This window comes from Sesamum indicum, linkage group LG1 (genome assembly GCF_026168435.1).
Source record: "Sesamum indicum cultivar Baizhima isolate 11 linkage group LG1, ASM2616843v1, whole genome shotgun sequence".
Classification (NCBI taxonomy): Eukaryota; Viridiplantae; Streptophyta; class Magnoliopsida; order Lamiales; family Pedaliaceae; genus Sesamum; species Sesamum indicum.
In genome coordinates this window covers 6,229,517-6,246,351 of record NC_142657.1, presented here as the reverse complement: position 1 = coordinate 6,246,351, position 16,835 = coordinate 6,229,517, and the positions used below count along the sequence as shown (strand labels likewise).

Here is a 16,835-nt window from a genome sequence, read left to right as displayed (position 1 = left end):
TATAATCCTATTTGCATCTAGTTAAACTTGCCGATTCATTAGTATGATCAACAAAAGATGTAATCCCAACTCAAACTAAATTAATACTCACTTCCATATGAGTATGATCAACGAAGGATATAATCCGTACTCAAACTAAATTAATACTTACTTCAATATGATGCTTCTACATATGTATGAACAAAATTTATTATGTCTACTTATACCAATTAAACTAGTGTTCGAGCAGTTAGTGTGATCATTAAAATGTTAAATCCTACTTATTTGTATAGGTATAAAAATACAGTTTCTGTCTTGTAATTTATGAAGGGGTGTCATTTTTTATCCAACATAAGTTTTGAAAATTAGTTTTTACAAGACTACAATTATAAAAATTATAAAATTAATAGAATTAAAAAATTACTAAAATAATTAGTGTTATCAATAAAATATAAGTAAAAATACAATGGGTGAGTAGGTGGAAATATACGTACACATATATATCCGGAGTTCTTGAACAAAGTTGAAAATTAAATCAAATTATTCGCGATTGCATTTGAGGTTGATGTATAAATTTGTAATACGAATATATTAGTATAAGATGACTAACAGGAATTGGGATTGCATGTTAAACTTAATGATTTCTATAGAAGCGTAATCATCGCTTTATTCTTGAATATGAACGAGGAATAAAATCTGTGATTAATTCTTGTAACATTTATCTAAGTTAATAAAACTCATATACGTACATTTACGGTGCATCCATCAACGAAATATTTAGTCCTAGCTACCAAATTAAACTTTGTTTATAGAATCTTTTGAAATATAATCCTACTCATATCAATTTAAAGCTCATGTCAGTACAATTAATATGATCAAGAATAGTTGCAAATTATCTAAATTATAAATGTGAATATATTAATGATGTTTGTATCAATAAAGTATAATACAGTCTTGTGCGAACGTACTTATACAAAGTAAAAATTCATGTTCCGTGTATTTATTATGATTATCAAGTGAAAAATCGTGGACGTGCAATTACTGTGGTGTACCAAAGAAGTTATTATGTTGATCCAGTCTAACACCAATGTCCGTACAATTAGTGTACAAGCATAATGTGATGCTTCTACTAACAAAATATATATGTACCTTCTTGCATATGAACAATTAGTATGATCAACAAAATTATGTAGTTCTACTTATATACTGAGTTAAAATCCATGGCGGTAGAATTAGTATGAAAGAAAGAATATTCAATGCTTTGATCAACGAAATATATATGTAATCCCTTTTATACTAATTAAAACTCATGCCCGTGCGATTAGCATGATCTACAATAAATATATTTAATCCTATTTGCAGCTAGTCAAAAGTTGCCGATACATTTAGTACGATCAACAAAAGATGTAATCCCTACTTGTTATAATTTGTAGCCCAATGAGTTATTAAAAGGCCAACCTTTGCAGCCCAACTACCTGACCCGCTTGGCAGCCCACAACCGACCCGATAACCCGACCCATCCTATCTACCTACATATATCACATCTGTAACCCTAAATCTCAATTTCTCTCTTCTCTGTTTTTTCTGCGCCGTCTACTTCCTCTCCTCTCCAAATCCTCTCTGTGATTTTCTGCGTTCTCTTCTCCGAGAGCCATGGCCACTTTCATGAACCAATCTAATGGTTTCAGGAAAGCCATCAAGGTTTTCCTTCTCTACCACTGTTTTCACCCCTTTAAATAGAGGATTCTCCCTTTCGGCTAAAACATGAATCAAACTGTTTATCTCCTTCACCATTCACGAAAGTTCTTTGTGAAATTTTTAGTAGGGGTCTTTGTGGCCGTGTGATACTAAGATTTGAGTGATCGGAGTTGTGGTCGGGTTCTTGGTTTGTGGAGTTACCGTGAGTCGGTTCACTGGGGAAACAGTGCCTAATGACCGTATTCCTTTATCGAGATAGTGGATCTAGCTGCTCTAAGGAGGTAATCCGTACTCAAACTAAATTTATACTTACTTCCATATGATGCTTCTACATATGTATGAACAAAATTTATAATTTTGATAGTTTTAGTAATTTATACTAACTGTTCGAACACTAGTTCAATTTGTATAAGTAGAGATAATAAATTTTGTTCATACATATGTAGAAGCATCATATGGAAGTAAGTATTAATTTAGTTTGAGTACGTATTATATCCTTCGTTGATCATACTCATACGGAAGTAAGTATTAGAATAGTTTGAGTAGGGATTACATCTTTTGTTGATCGTACTAAATGTATTGGCACATTTTAACTAGTCGCAAATAGGATTATATATACTTCTTTTTGATGTGCATAGGGATAAATTTAATCAAATTATTCGGAATTGTATTTGAGATAGATGAATAAATGTATAATGTGAATATATTAATATAAGACGACTAACACGAATTATGATCGCATGTTAACGTCTATGACATCCATAAAAGCATATTAATCATTGCTATATTCCTGAATATTAACGAGGAATAAGTTGTGTGATTAATTCCTGCAACATATAATGAAGACTTCATGTAAAATAATTCAGGAAACTAATTTACTACTGCATACAATAGCGTTATTACAAAACTAAAAATAAATAAAATAAAATAAATGGATCAATCAGTATCATCAACGGATGGATACTGCAACTTTATTCCTTTCATATTAATCATGGACGACAAAATGTCCAAATACATGAATCAATTGCGTATAGTAACAATTACAAGAATAGTATAATTAACACTCAGAATTTGCTACTATTAAATTTCAGTAAATCTAAATAAGAGATAAAGTCTGTAGAACACATTTATTAACGTTAAATTAATATAGATTTTATCATTATAATATATGTTTTTTCATATATAGTAGGTTGACGAATTAATGAAGATACTTTTTCAGATTCAAAATTCAATTTTGTAAACTACTCGATTTTACTCAAAAGCAAATCCTACGTAAGATATGGATAATCACTAAGTACTTTGTCATTATCTTTTAATTTCTCATAATTTTTTTCTCATTCAATATAGTAAAATTACTCATTATACACCCCAAGAATAATTTTTTACAAAAAATAATTATCAATGGATTTATTGCATCTCTTATGGTACCTGCACGGTGTAGATTTTGACATCTTAATTATGATTAGTATTTGTATTATCTTTTTACGACAGCTTCGCAATAATTAATGATTCTTTTCCTATTTCGTAAATACAGTAATTTGGACAGAGCCTTACTCATGATTTATTTGAATTGTTATATAGTAAGTGTATAGGGATAGGGGTGTAGTTATTACCATGAATGGCTTGATATGTTCCACATTGTTTGTACATATGTATGTATAAATACCCCCCTACACATCCTATGTTTCTGCACTTTTCAAACAATTGTCTAGGTAATTTCTTTCACATCAATGAAATTTTTTCAATATTCTCTCTAGAGCCCACAAATGTTTGAAGTTTTTGTTCAAACAAATCCTTTTGAAGAGAGAAATTAATCCAAGAATTGAGAAGGGCTTGTCACTCTATGATAGATAGATATTCTAAAATAGTAGATTGTATTTGGTATATGTTTTGTTTTAGAGTATTCCAACACATGGCCTTTTTCTTTTTTTATTTGTGTTATGAATTAGACAGGTGTTAAAAAAAGTAAAAGTAATTACCCATTAGAATGTCGATCTCCGCTTAGAAGCCAGCACAATCTAGCATGACGAAATTTTTAGTTCGGGGCATGATGAAAAAGCGCCAAGGGAAGGATAGGGTGGTGGTGGTATTGGGTGCCAATGGCACAGGCAAATCGCGCCTGGCGATTAACCTGGCCACAAGTTTCGAGGGAGAGGTCATCAACTCGGACAAAGTTCAGGTCTCAAGGGCCTACACATAGTAACCAATAAGGTGAGCAATGAGGAATGCCGCGACGTGCCGCACCATTTGCTCGGAATCATTGATCCCGAGGTGGATTTCACTGTACATGATTTTGTGCATCATGCATTACTGGCTGCTGATGGCATCGTACAAAAGAATCAGTTTCCAATCATTGCTGGAGGGTCCAGTTCCTTCGTACAGGCACTTGTCAATGACAACACTGAGTTTTCCTCCAAGTACGAGTGTTGCTTTCTCTGGATGGACGTGGCGATCCCGGTCTTGCATTCGTACATGTCGAAAAAGGTTGATCAGATAGGTGGATAGCGGGTTGGTGGAGGAGGGTAAGGCATTTTTTGACCAAAAAATTCGGGACTATGATTATGGGATTAGGCGTGCCATTAGGGTCCCTGAGATGGCTGAATTCTTCAGGAGTGAGGGTCTTGTCGATAGTGAAACTTGGGCTAAGCTTCTTAAGGCAGCTATTGATGAAATTAAGAAGAACACTTGGAAATTAGCTTGCCGTCAAGTTGAAAAGATTTTGATGTTTGTATCAATAAAGTATAATACAGTCTTGTGCGAACGTACTTATACAAAGTAAAAATTCATGTTCCGTGTATTTATTATGACCATCAAGTGAAAAATCGTATACGTGCAATTACTGTGGTGTACCAAAGAAGTTATTATGTTGGTCCAGTCTAAAACCAATGTCCGTACAATTAGTTTACAAGCTTAATGTGATGCTTTTACTAACAAAATATATATGTACCTTCTTGCATATGAACAATTAGTATGATTAACAAAATTATGTAGTTCTACTTATATACTGAGTTAAAATCCATGGCGGTAGAATTAGTATGAAAGCAAGAATATTCAATGCTTTGATCAACGAAATATATATGTAATCCCATTTATACTAATTAAAACTCATGCCCATGCGATTAGCATGATCTACAATAAATATATTTAATCCTATTTGCAGCTAGTCAAAAGTTGTCGATACATTTAGTACGATCAACAAAAGATGTAATCCCTACTTGTTATAATTTGTAGCCTAATGACTTATTAAAAGGCCGACCTTGGCAGCCCAATTACCTAACCCACTTGGCGGCCCACAACCGACCCGGTAACCCGACCCATCCAATCTACCTACTTATATCACACCCCTAGCCCTAAATTTCAGATTCCCTCTTATTTGTTTTTTCTGCGCTGTCTACTTCCTCTCCTCTCCGAATCCTCTCTGTGATTTTCTGCCTTCTGTTCTCCGAGAGCCATGGCCATTTTCATAAACCACTCTAATGGTTTAGGAAAGCCACCAAGGTTTTCCTTCTCTACCACTGTTTTCACCCCTTTAAATAGGGGATTCTCCCTTTCGGCTAAAACATGAATCAAGCTGTTTATCTCCTTCACCATTCGCCAAAGTTCTTTGTGAAATATTTAGTAGGGGTCTCTATGACCGTGTGATACTGAGATCTGAGTGATCGGAGTTGTGGTCAGGTTCTTGGTTTGTGGAGTTACTGTGAGTCGGTTCTTTGTGGAAACAGTGCCTTGTGACCATATTCCTTTATCGAGATATTGGATCTAACTGCTTTAAGCATGTTAATCACTATACAGTTGATTTAATTATTTCATTATTTCTTTCATTTGTTATTATCATTTAAGTTGTATATTGGCATGTAATAATTGTATGGTGTTTCGTACTCCAATTTTTGTAATAGTTGGATAGGATTTTCTGGTGATTTCCGCTCTATACTACTCAAACTAAATTTATACTCACTTCCATATGAGTATGATCAATGAAGGAGGTAATCCATACTCAAAATAAATTTATACTTACTTCCATATGATGCTTCTACATATGTATGAACAAAATTTATAATTTTGACAATTTTAGTAATTTATATTAACTGTTCAAACACTAGTTTAATTTGTATAAGTAGAGATAATAAATTTTGTTCGTACATATGTAGAAGCATCATATGGAAGTAAGTATTAATTTAGTTTGAGTACGGATTATATCCTTCGTTGATCATACTCATATGGAAGTGAGTATTAAATTCGTTTGAGTAGGAATTTACATCTTTTGTTGATCGTACTAATGTATCGGCAAGTTTTAACTAGTCGCAAATAGGATTATGTATATATTTCTTTCTGATGTGCATAGGGATAAAGTAAATCAAATTATTTGCGATTGCATTTGAGAAAGATGAATAAATGTATAATGTGAATATATTAATATAAGATGACTAACACGAATTGTGATCGCATGCTAACGTTTATGATATCCATAAAAGCATATTAATCATTGCTATATTCCTGAATATTAATGAGGAATAAGTTGTGTGATTAATTCCTGTAACATATAATGAAGAATTCATGTAAAATAATTCAGGAAACTAAATTACTACTGCATACAATAGCGTTATTACAAAACTAAAACAAAATAAACTAAAATAAATGGATCAATCAGTATCATCAACGGATGGATACTGCAACTTAATTACTTTCATATAAATCATGGACCACAAAATGTCCAAATACATGAATCATTTGCATATAGTAACAATTACAAGAATAGTATAATTAACATTCAGAATTTGCTCCCATTAAATTTCAGTAAATCTAAATAAGAGATAAAATCTGTAGAACAAATTTATTAACGTTAAATTAATATCGATTTTGTCATTATAATATATGTTTTTTTCATATATAGTAGGTTGACAAATTAATGAGGATACTGTTTGAGATTCAAAATTCAATTTTGTAAACTCACTTGACTTTACTTAAAAGCAAATCCTACGTAAGATATGGATAATCACTAAGTACTTTGTCAGTATCTTTTAATTTCTCATAATTTTTTTCTCATTCAATATCGTAAAATTACTCATTATACATCCCAAGAATAATTTTTTACAAAAAATAATTATCGATGGATTTATTGCATTTCTTATGGTACCTGCACGGTGTAGATTTTGAAATCTTAATTATGATTAGTGCTTGTATTATCTTTTTATGACAGCTTCGCAATAATTAATGATGCTTTACCTATTTCGTAAATACAGTAAAAAATACTGTAATTTGGACAGAGCCTTACTCATGATTTATTTGAATTGTTATATGGTAAGTGGATAGGGATAGGGGTGTAGTTATTACCATGAATGGCTTGATTCGTTCGACATTAAGTGTATGTATGTATGTATAAATACCCCCCTACACATCCTATATTTCTTCATGTTTCAAACAATTGTCCAGGTAATTTCTTTCAAATCAATGAAACTTGTTTGTGATTCTCTCTAGAGCCCACAAATGTTTGAAGTTTTTCTTCAAACAAATCGTTTTGAAGAAGAGAAATTAATCCAAGAGTTGAGAAGGGCTTGTCACTCTATGATAGATAGATATTCTAAAATAGTAGATTGTATTTGGTACAAGTTTTGTTTTAGAGTATTCTAACACGTGTCCTTTTTCTTTTTTTATTTGTGTGATGAAATTGACAGGCGTTACAAAAAGTAAAAGTAATTACCAATTAAAATGTCGATCACTGCTTGGAAGCAGCACAATCTAGCATGACAAACTTTTCAGTTCGGGGCATGATGAACAAGCACCAAGGGAAGGATAAGGTGGTGGTGGTATAGGGTGCCACTGGCATAGGCAAATCGCGCCTGGCGATAGACCTGGCCACCCCTTTCCGGGCAGAGGTCATCAACTCGGACAAAATTCAGGTCTACAAGGGCCTTGACATAGTAACCAAGAAGGTGAGCAATGAGGAATGCCACGGCGTGCCGCACCAATTGCTCGGAATCATTGATCCCGAGGTGGATTTCACTGTACATGATTTTGTGCATCATGCATTGCTGGCTGCTGATGCCATCGTACAAAAGAATCGGTTGCCAATCATTGCTTGAGGGTCCAATTCCTTCATACAGGCACTTGTCACTGACAACACTGAGTTTTCCTCCAAGTACGAGTGTTGCTTTCTCTGGATGGACGTGGCGATCCCGGTCTTGCACTCGTACGTGTCGAAAAGGGTTGATCAGATGGTGGATAGCGGGTTGGTGGAGGAGGGCAAGGCATTTTTTGACCCAAAAATTCGTGACTATGATTATGGGATTAGGCGTGCCATCGGGGTCCCCGAGATGGATGAATTCTTCAGCAGTGAGGGTCTAGTCGATGGTGAAACTAGGGCTAAGCTTCTTAAGGCAGCTATAGATGAAATTAAGATGAATACTTGCAAATTAGCTTGCCGTCAAGTTGAAAAGATCTTGAGGATGAGGGAGGAATTTGGGTGGGAGATCTATCGGTTAAACGCCACACAGGTATTCCTTCGATGTGGTGGAGAAGCCAATGATGCATGGGAGAAATTGGTGCTGGAGCCGAGTACGAACATGGTGGCTCGTTTCATTTGCAAAGAAAACATAGATCCGAAACCTACTGCATATGAACAATTAGTATGATCAATTATGTACGTTCGTGCATATGAACAATTAGTATGATCAGCAAAATTTTGTAGTTCTACTGATATACTGAGTTAAAATTCATGGCAGTACATTTAGTGTGAAAGCATTAATATTCAATGCTTTGATCAACGAAATACATATGTAATCCAATTTATACAAATTTAAACTCATGTCTGTTCGATTGGCATTATCAACAAGAAATATATATAATCCTAATTGCGTCTAGTTAAACTTGCCGATTCATTTAGTACGATCAACAAAAGAAGTAATCCTTACTCAAACTAAATTAATACTCACTTCCATATGAGTATGATCAACGAAGGACGTAATCCGTACTCAAACTAAATTAATACATACTTTAATATTATGCTTCTACATATGTATGAACAAAATTTATTGTCTCTACTTATACCAATTAAACTAGTGTTCGAGCAGTTAGTGTGATTATTAAAATGTTAAATCCTTCTAATTTGTATAGGTATAAAAATACAGTTTCTGTCTTGTAATTTATGACGGGCTGTCATTTTTTGTCCTACAGAAGTTATGATAATTAGTTTTTACAAGACTAAAATTATAAAAATTATAGAATTAATAGAATTAAAATTACTAAAATAATTAGTGTTATCAATAAAATATAAGTAAAAATACTATGGGTGAGTAGGTGGATATATATGTACACATATATATCTGGAGTTCTTGAAGAAAGTTGAAAATTAAATCAAATTATTCGCGATGAGGTTGATGTATAAATTTGTAATACGGATATATTAGTATAATATGACTAACACAAAATGTGATTGCATGTTAATTTTTATGATATCTATAAAAGCGTATTAATCATCGCTATATTGTTGAATATGAACGAGGAATAAGATTTGTGATTAATTCTTGTAACATTTATCTAAGTTAATAAAACTCATATACGTATATTTATGGTGCTTCCATCAATGAAATATTTAGTCCTAGTTACCAAATTAAACATTATTTATAGAATTATTTTGAAATATAATCCTACTCATATCAATTTAAAGCTCATGTCAGTACAATTAATATGTCAAGAAAAGTTGCAAATTGTCTTAATTATAAATGTGAATATATTAATGATGCTTGTATCAATAAAGTATAATATAGTCTTGTGCGAACGTATTTATACCAAGTAAAAATTCATGTTCCGTGTATTTATTATGATCATCAAGTGAAAAATCGTGTACGTGCAATTATTGTGATGTACCAAAGAAGTTATTATGTTGGTCCAGTCTAAAACCAATGTTCGTACAATTAGTTTACAAGCATAATGTGATGCTTTTACTAACAAAATATATATGTACCTTCTTGCATATGAACAATTAGTATGATCAACAAAATTATGTAGTTCACTTATATACTGAGTTAAAATTCATGGCGGTAGAATTAGTATGAAAGCAAGAATATTCAATGCTTTGATCAACGAAATATATATGTAATCCCATTTATACTAATTAAAACTCATGCCCGTGCGATTAGCATGATCTACAATAAATATATTTAATCCTATTTGCAGCTAGTTAAAAGTTGCCGATACATTTAGTACGATCAACAAAAGATGTAATCCCTACTTGTTATAATTTGTAGCCTATTGACTTATTAAAAGGCCGACCTTGGCAGCCCAATTACCTGACCCACTTGGCGGCCCACAACCGACTCGGTAACCCGACCCATCCAATCTACCTACTTATATCACACCCCTAGCCCTAAATTTCAGTTTCCCTCTTATTTGTTTTTTCTGCGCTGTCTACTTCCTCTCCTCTCCGAATCCTCTCTGTGATTTTCTGCCTTCTGTTCTCCGAGAGCCATGGCCATTTTCATAAACAAATCTAATGGTTTAGGAAAGCCACCAAGGTTTTCCTTCTCTACCACTGTTTTCACCCCTTTAAATAGGGGATTCTCCCTTTTGGCTAAAACATGAATCAAGCTGTTTATCTCCTTCACCATTCGCCAAAGTTCTTTGTGAAATATTTTGTAGGGGTCTCTGTGACCGTGTGATACTGAGATCTGAGTGATCGGAGTTGTGGTCAGGTTCTTGGTTTGTGGAGTTACCGTGAGTCGGTTTATTGTGGAAACAGTGCCTTGTGACCGTATTCCTTTATCGAGATATTGGATCTAGCTACTTTAAGCATGTTAATCACTATACTGTTGATTTAATTATTTCATTATTTCTTTCATTTGTTATTATCATTTAAGTTGTATATTGGCCTGTAATAATCGATGGTGTTTCGTACTCCAATTTTTGTAATAGTTGGATAGGATTTTCGAGTGATTTCCGCTCTATACTACTCAAACTAAATTTATACTCACTTCCATATGAGTATGATCAATGAACGAGGTAATCCATACTGAAAATAATTATATACTTACTTCCATATGATGCTTCTACATATGCATGAACAAAATTTATAATTTTGACAATTTTAGTAATTTATATTAACTGTTCAAACACTAGTTTAATTTGTATAAGTAGAGATAATAAATTTTGTTCGTACATATGTAGAAGCATCATATGGAAGTAAGTATTAATTTAGTTTGAGTACGGATTATATCCTTCGTTGATCATACTCATATGGAAGTGAGTATTAGATTCGTTTGAGTAGGAATTACATCTTTTGTTGATCGTACTAAATGTATCGGAAAGTTTTAACTAGTCGCAAATAGGATTATGTATATTTCTTTTTGATGTGCATAGGGATAAAGTAAATCAAATTATTCGTGATTGCATTTGAGATAGATGAATAAATGTATAATGTGAATATATTAATATAAGATGACTAACACGAATTGTGATCGCATGTTAACATTTATGATATCCATAAGAGCATATTAATCATTGCTATATTCCTGAATATTAACGAGGAATAAGTTGTGTGATTAATTCCTGTAACATATAATGAAGAATTCATGTAAAATAATTCAGGAAACTAAATTACTACTGCATACAATAGCGTTATTACAAAACTAAAACAAAATAAAATAAAATAAATGGATCAATCAGTAACATCAACGGATGGATACTGCAACTTAATTACTTTCATATAAATCATGGACCACAAAATGTCCAAATACATGAATCAATTGCATATAGTAACAATTACAAGAATAGTATAATTAACATTCAGAATTTGGTCCAATTAAATTTCAGTAAATCTAAATAAGAGATAAAATCTGTAGAACACATTTATTAACGTTAAATTAATATCGATTTTGTCATTATAATATATCTTTTTTTCATATATAGTAGGTTGACAAATTAATGAGGATACCTTTTGAGATTCAAAATTCAATTTTGTAAACTCACTTGACTTTACTCAAAAGCAAATCCTACGTAAGATATGGATAATCACTACGTACTTTGTCATTATCTTTTAATTTCTCACAATTTTTTTCTCATTCAATATCGTAAAATTACTCATTATACATCCCAAGAATATTTTTTTACAAAAAATAATTATCGATGGATTTATTGCATCTCTTATGGTACCTGCACTGTGTAGATTTTGACATCTTAATTATGATTAGTATTTGTATTATCTTTTTACGACAGCTTCGCAATAATTAATGATTGTTTTCCTATTCCGTAAATACAGTAAAAAATACTGTAATTTGGACAGAGCCTTACTCATGATTTATTTGAATTGTTATATAGTAAGTGGATAGGGATAGGGGTGTAGTTATTACCATGAATGGCTTGATTTGTTCTACATTATGTGTACGTATGTGTGTATAAATACCCCCCTACACATCCTATGTTTCTTCATGTTTCAAACAATTGTCCAGGTAATTTCTTTCACATCAATGAAACTTGTTCGTGATTCTCTCTAGAGCATACAAATGTTTGAAGTTTTTCTTCAAACAAATCGTTTTGAAGAAGAGAAATTAATCCAAGAGTTGAGAAGGGCTTGTCACTCTATGATAGATAGAAATTCTAAAATAGTAGATTGTATTTGGTACAAGTTTTGTTTTAGAGTATTCTAACACGTGTCCTTTTTCTTTTTTTATTTGTGTGATGAAATTGACAGGTGTTACAAAAAGTAAAAGTAATTACCAATTAAAATGTCGATCTCCGTTTGGAAGCCAGCACAATCTAGCATGACAAACTTTTCAGTTCGGGGCATGATGAACAAGCACAAAGGGAAGGATAAGGTGGTGGTGGTATTGGGTGCCACTGGCACAGGCAAATCGCGCCTGGCGATAGACCTGGCCACCCGTTTCGGGGCAGAGGTCATCAACTCGGACAAAATTCAGGTCTACAAGGGCCTTGACATAGTAACCAATAAGGTGAGCAATGAGGAATGCCACGGCGTGCCGCACCATTTGCTCGGAATCATTGATCCTGAGGTGGATTTCACTGTACATGATTTTGGGCATCATGCATTGCTGGCTGCTGATGCCATCGTACAAAAGAATCGGTTGCCAATCATTGCTGGAGGGTCCAATTCCTTCATACAGGCACTTGTCACTGACTACACTGAGTTTTCCTCCAAGTACGAGTGTTGCTTTCTCTGGATGGACGTGGCGATCCCGGTCTTGCACTCGTACGTGTCGAAAAGGGTTGATCAGATGGTGGATAGCGGGTTGGTGGAGGAGGGCAAGGCATTTTTTGACCCAAAAATTCGTGACTACGATTATGGGATTAGGCGTGCCATCGGGGTCCCCGAGATGGATGAATTCTTCAGGAGTGAGGGTCTAGTCGATGGTGAAACTAGGGCTAAGCTTCTTAAGGCAACTATAGATGAAATTAAGATGAATACTTGCAAATTAGCTTGCCGTCAAGTTGAAAAGATCTTGAGGACGAGGGAGGAATTTGGGTGGCAGATCTATCGGTTAAACACCACAGAGGTATTCGTTCGATGTGGTGGAGATGCCAATGATGCATGGGAGAACTTAGTGCTGGAGCCGAGTACGAACATGGTGGCTCGTTTCATTTGCAAAGAAAACATAGATCCGAAACCTAATGCATATGAACAATTAGTATGATCAATTATGTACGTTCGTGCATATGAACAATTAGTATGATCAACAAAATTTTGTAGTTCTTTTGATATACTGAGTTAAAATTCATGGCAGTACATTTAGTGTGAAAGCATTAATATTTAATGCTTTGATCAACGAAATACATATGTAATCCAATTTATACAAATTTAAACTCATGTCTGTTCGATTGGCATTATCAAAAAGAAATATATATAATCCTATTTGCGTCTAGTTAAACTTGCAGATTCATTTAGTACGATCAACAAAAGAAGTAATCCTTACTCAAACTATATTAATACTCACTTCCATATGAGTATGATCAACGAAGGACGTAATCCGTACTCAAACTAAATTAATACATACTTTAATATTATGCTTCTACATATGTATGAACAAAATTTATTATCTCTACTTATACCAATTAAACTAGTGTTCGAGCAGTTAGTGTGATTATTAAAATGTTAAATCCTACTTATTTGTATAGGTATAAAAATACAGTTTCTGTCATGTAATTTATGAGGGGCTGTCATTTTTTGTCCTACAGAAGTTATGATAACTAGTTTTTACAAGACTAAAATTATAAAAATTATTGAATTAATAGAATTAAAATTACTAAAATAATTAGTGTTATCAATAAAATATAAGTAAAAATACTATGCTGTGAGTAGGTGGATATATACGTACACATATATATCTGGAGTTCTTGAAGAAAGTTGAAAATTAAATCAAATTATTCGCGATTGCACTTGAGGTTGATGTATAAATTTGTAATACGGATATATTAGTATAATATTACTAACACAAATTGTGATTGCATGTTAATTTTTATGATATCTATAAAAGCGTATTAATCATCGCTATATTCTTGAATATGAACAAGGAATAAGATTTGTGATTAATTCTTGTAACATTTATCTAAGTTAATAAAACTCATATACGTATATTTATGGTGCTTCCATCAATGAAATATTTAGTCCTAGTTACCAAATTAAACTTTATTTATAGAATTATTTTGAAATATAATCCTACTCATATCAATTTAAAGCTCATGTGAGTACAATTAATATGTCAAGAAAAGTTGCAAATTGTCTTAATTATAAATGTGAATATATTAATGATGTTTGTATCAATAAAGTATAATATAGTCTTGTGCGAACGTATTTATACCAAGTAAAAATTCATGTTCCGTGTATTTATTATGATCATCAAGTGAAAAATCGTGTACGTGCAATTATTATGGTGTACCAAAGAAGTTATTATGTTGGTCCAGTCTATAACCAATGTTCGTACAATTAGTTTACAAGCATAATGTGATGCTTTTACTAACAAAATATATATGTACCTTCTTGCATATGAACAATTAGTATGATCAACAAAATTATGTAGTGCTACTTATATACTGAGTTAAAATTCATGGCGGTAGAATTAGTATGAAAGCAAGAATATTCAATGCTTTGATCAACGAAATATATGTGTAATCCCATTTATACTAATTAAAACTCATGCCCGTGCGATTAGCATGATCTACAATAAATATTTTTAATCCTATTTGCAGCTAGTTAAAAGTTGCCGATACATTTAGTACGATCAACAAAAGATGTAATCCCTACTTGTTATAATTTGTAGCCTATTGACTTATTAAAAGGCGGATCTTGGCAGCCCAATTACCTGACCCACTTGGCGGCCCACAACCGACCCGGTAACCCGACCCATCCAATCTACCTACTTCTATCACACCCCTAGCCCTAAATCTCAGTTTCCCTCTTATTTGTTTTTTCTGCGCTCTCTACTTTCTCTCCTCTCCGAATCCTCACTGTGATTTTCTACCTTTTGTTCTCCGAGAGCCATGGCCATTTTCATAAACCACTCTAATGGTTTAGGAAAGCCACCAATGTTTTCCTTTTCACACCTGTTTTCACCCCTTTAAACAGGGGATTCTCCCTTTCAGCTAAAACATGAATCAAGCTGTTTATCTCCTTCACCATTCTCCAAGTTCTTTGTGAAATATTTTGTAGGGGTCTCTATGACCGTGTGATATTGAGATCTGAGTGATCGGAGTTGTGGTCGGGTTCTTGGTTTGTGGAGTTACCGTGAGTTGGTTCATTGTGGAAACAGTGCCTTGTGACCATATTCCTTTATCGAGATATTGGATCTAGCTGCTTTAAGCATGTTAATCACTATACTGTTGATTTAATTATTTCATTATTTCTTTCATTTGTTATTATCATTTAAGTTGTATATTGGCCTGTAATAATCGTATGGTGTTTCGTACTCCAATTTTTGTAATAGTTGGATAGGATTTTCTAGTGATTTCCGCTCTATACTACTCAAACTAAATTTATACTCACTTCCATATGAGTATGATCAATGAAGGAGGTAATCCATACTCAAAATAAATTTATACTTACTTCCATATGATGCTTCTACTATGCATGAACAAAATTTATAATTTTGACAATTTTAGTAATTTATATTAACTGTTCAAACACTAGTTTAATTTGTATAAGTAGAGATAATAAATTTTGTTCGTACATATGTAGAAGCATCATATGGAAGTAAGTATTAATTTAGTTTGAGTACGGATTATATCCTTCGTTGATCATACTCATATGGAAGTGAGTATTTGATTCGTTTGAGTAGGAATTACATCTTTTGTTGATCGTACTAAATGTATCGAAAAGTTTTAACTCGTCGCAAATAGGATTATGTATATTTCTTTTTGATGTGCATAGGGATAAAGTAAATCAAATTATTCGTGATTGCATTTGAGATAGATGAATAAATTTATAATGTGAATATATTAATATAAGATGACTAACACGAATTGTGATCGCATGTTACCATTTATGATATCCATAAGAGCATATTAATCATTGCTATATTCCTGAATATTGACGAGGAATAGGTCGTGTGATTAATTCCTGTAACATATAATGAAGAATTCATGTAAAATAATTCAGGAAACTAAATTACAACTGCATACAATAGCGTTATTACAAAACTAAAACAAAATAAACTAAAATAAATGGATCAATCAGTAACATCAACGGATGGATACTGCAACTTAATTACTTTCATATAAATCATGGACCACAAAATGTCCAAATACATGAATCAATTGCCTATAGTAGCAATTACAAGAATAGTATAATTAACATTCTGAATTTGTTCCAATTAAATTTCAGTAAATCTAAATAAGAGATAAAATCTGTAGAACACATTTATTAATGTTAAATTAATATCGATTTTGTCATTATAATATATCTTTTTTTCATAAATAGTAGGTTGACAAATTAATGAGGATACTTTTTGAGATTCAAAATTCAATTTTGTAAACTCACTTGACTTTACTCAAAAGCAAATCCTACATAAGATATGGATAATCACTACGTACTTTGTCATTATCTTTTAATTTCTCATAATTTTTTTCTCATTCAATATCGTAAAATTACTCATTATACATCCTAAGAATAATTTTTTACAAAAAATAATTATCGATGGATTTATTGCATCTCTTATGGT

At 32.6% G+C, this 16,835-nt stretch overlaps 3 pseudogenes; all 3 read left to right on the top strand.

Annotated features, from left to right (window-relative positions):
• The first annotated feature begins 3,700 nt into the window (after positions 1 to 3,700).
• LOC148789407 (adenylate isopentenyltransferase 5, chloroplastic pseudogene) lies at positions 3,701 to 4,182 on the top strand (annotated as a pseudogene).
• A 3,236-nt stretch (positions 4,183 to 7,418) lies between these two features.
• On the top strand, positions 7,419 to 8,306 carry LOC105180138 (adenylate isopentenyltransferase 5, chloroplastic pseudogene; annotated as a pseudogene).
• Positions 8,307 to 12,392: 4,086 nt separating this feature from the next.
• LOC148789406 (adenylate isopentenyltransferase 5, chloroplastic pseudogene) lies at positions 12,393 to 13,316 on the top strand (annotated as a pseudogene).
• Positions 13,317 to 16,835: the final 3,519 nt, after the last annotated feature.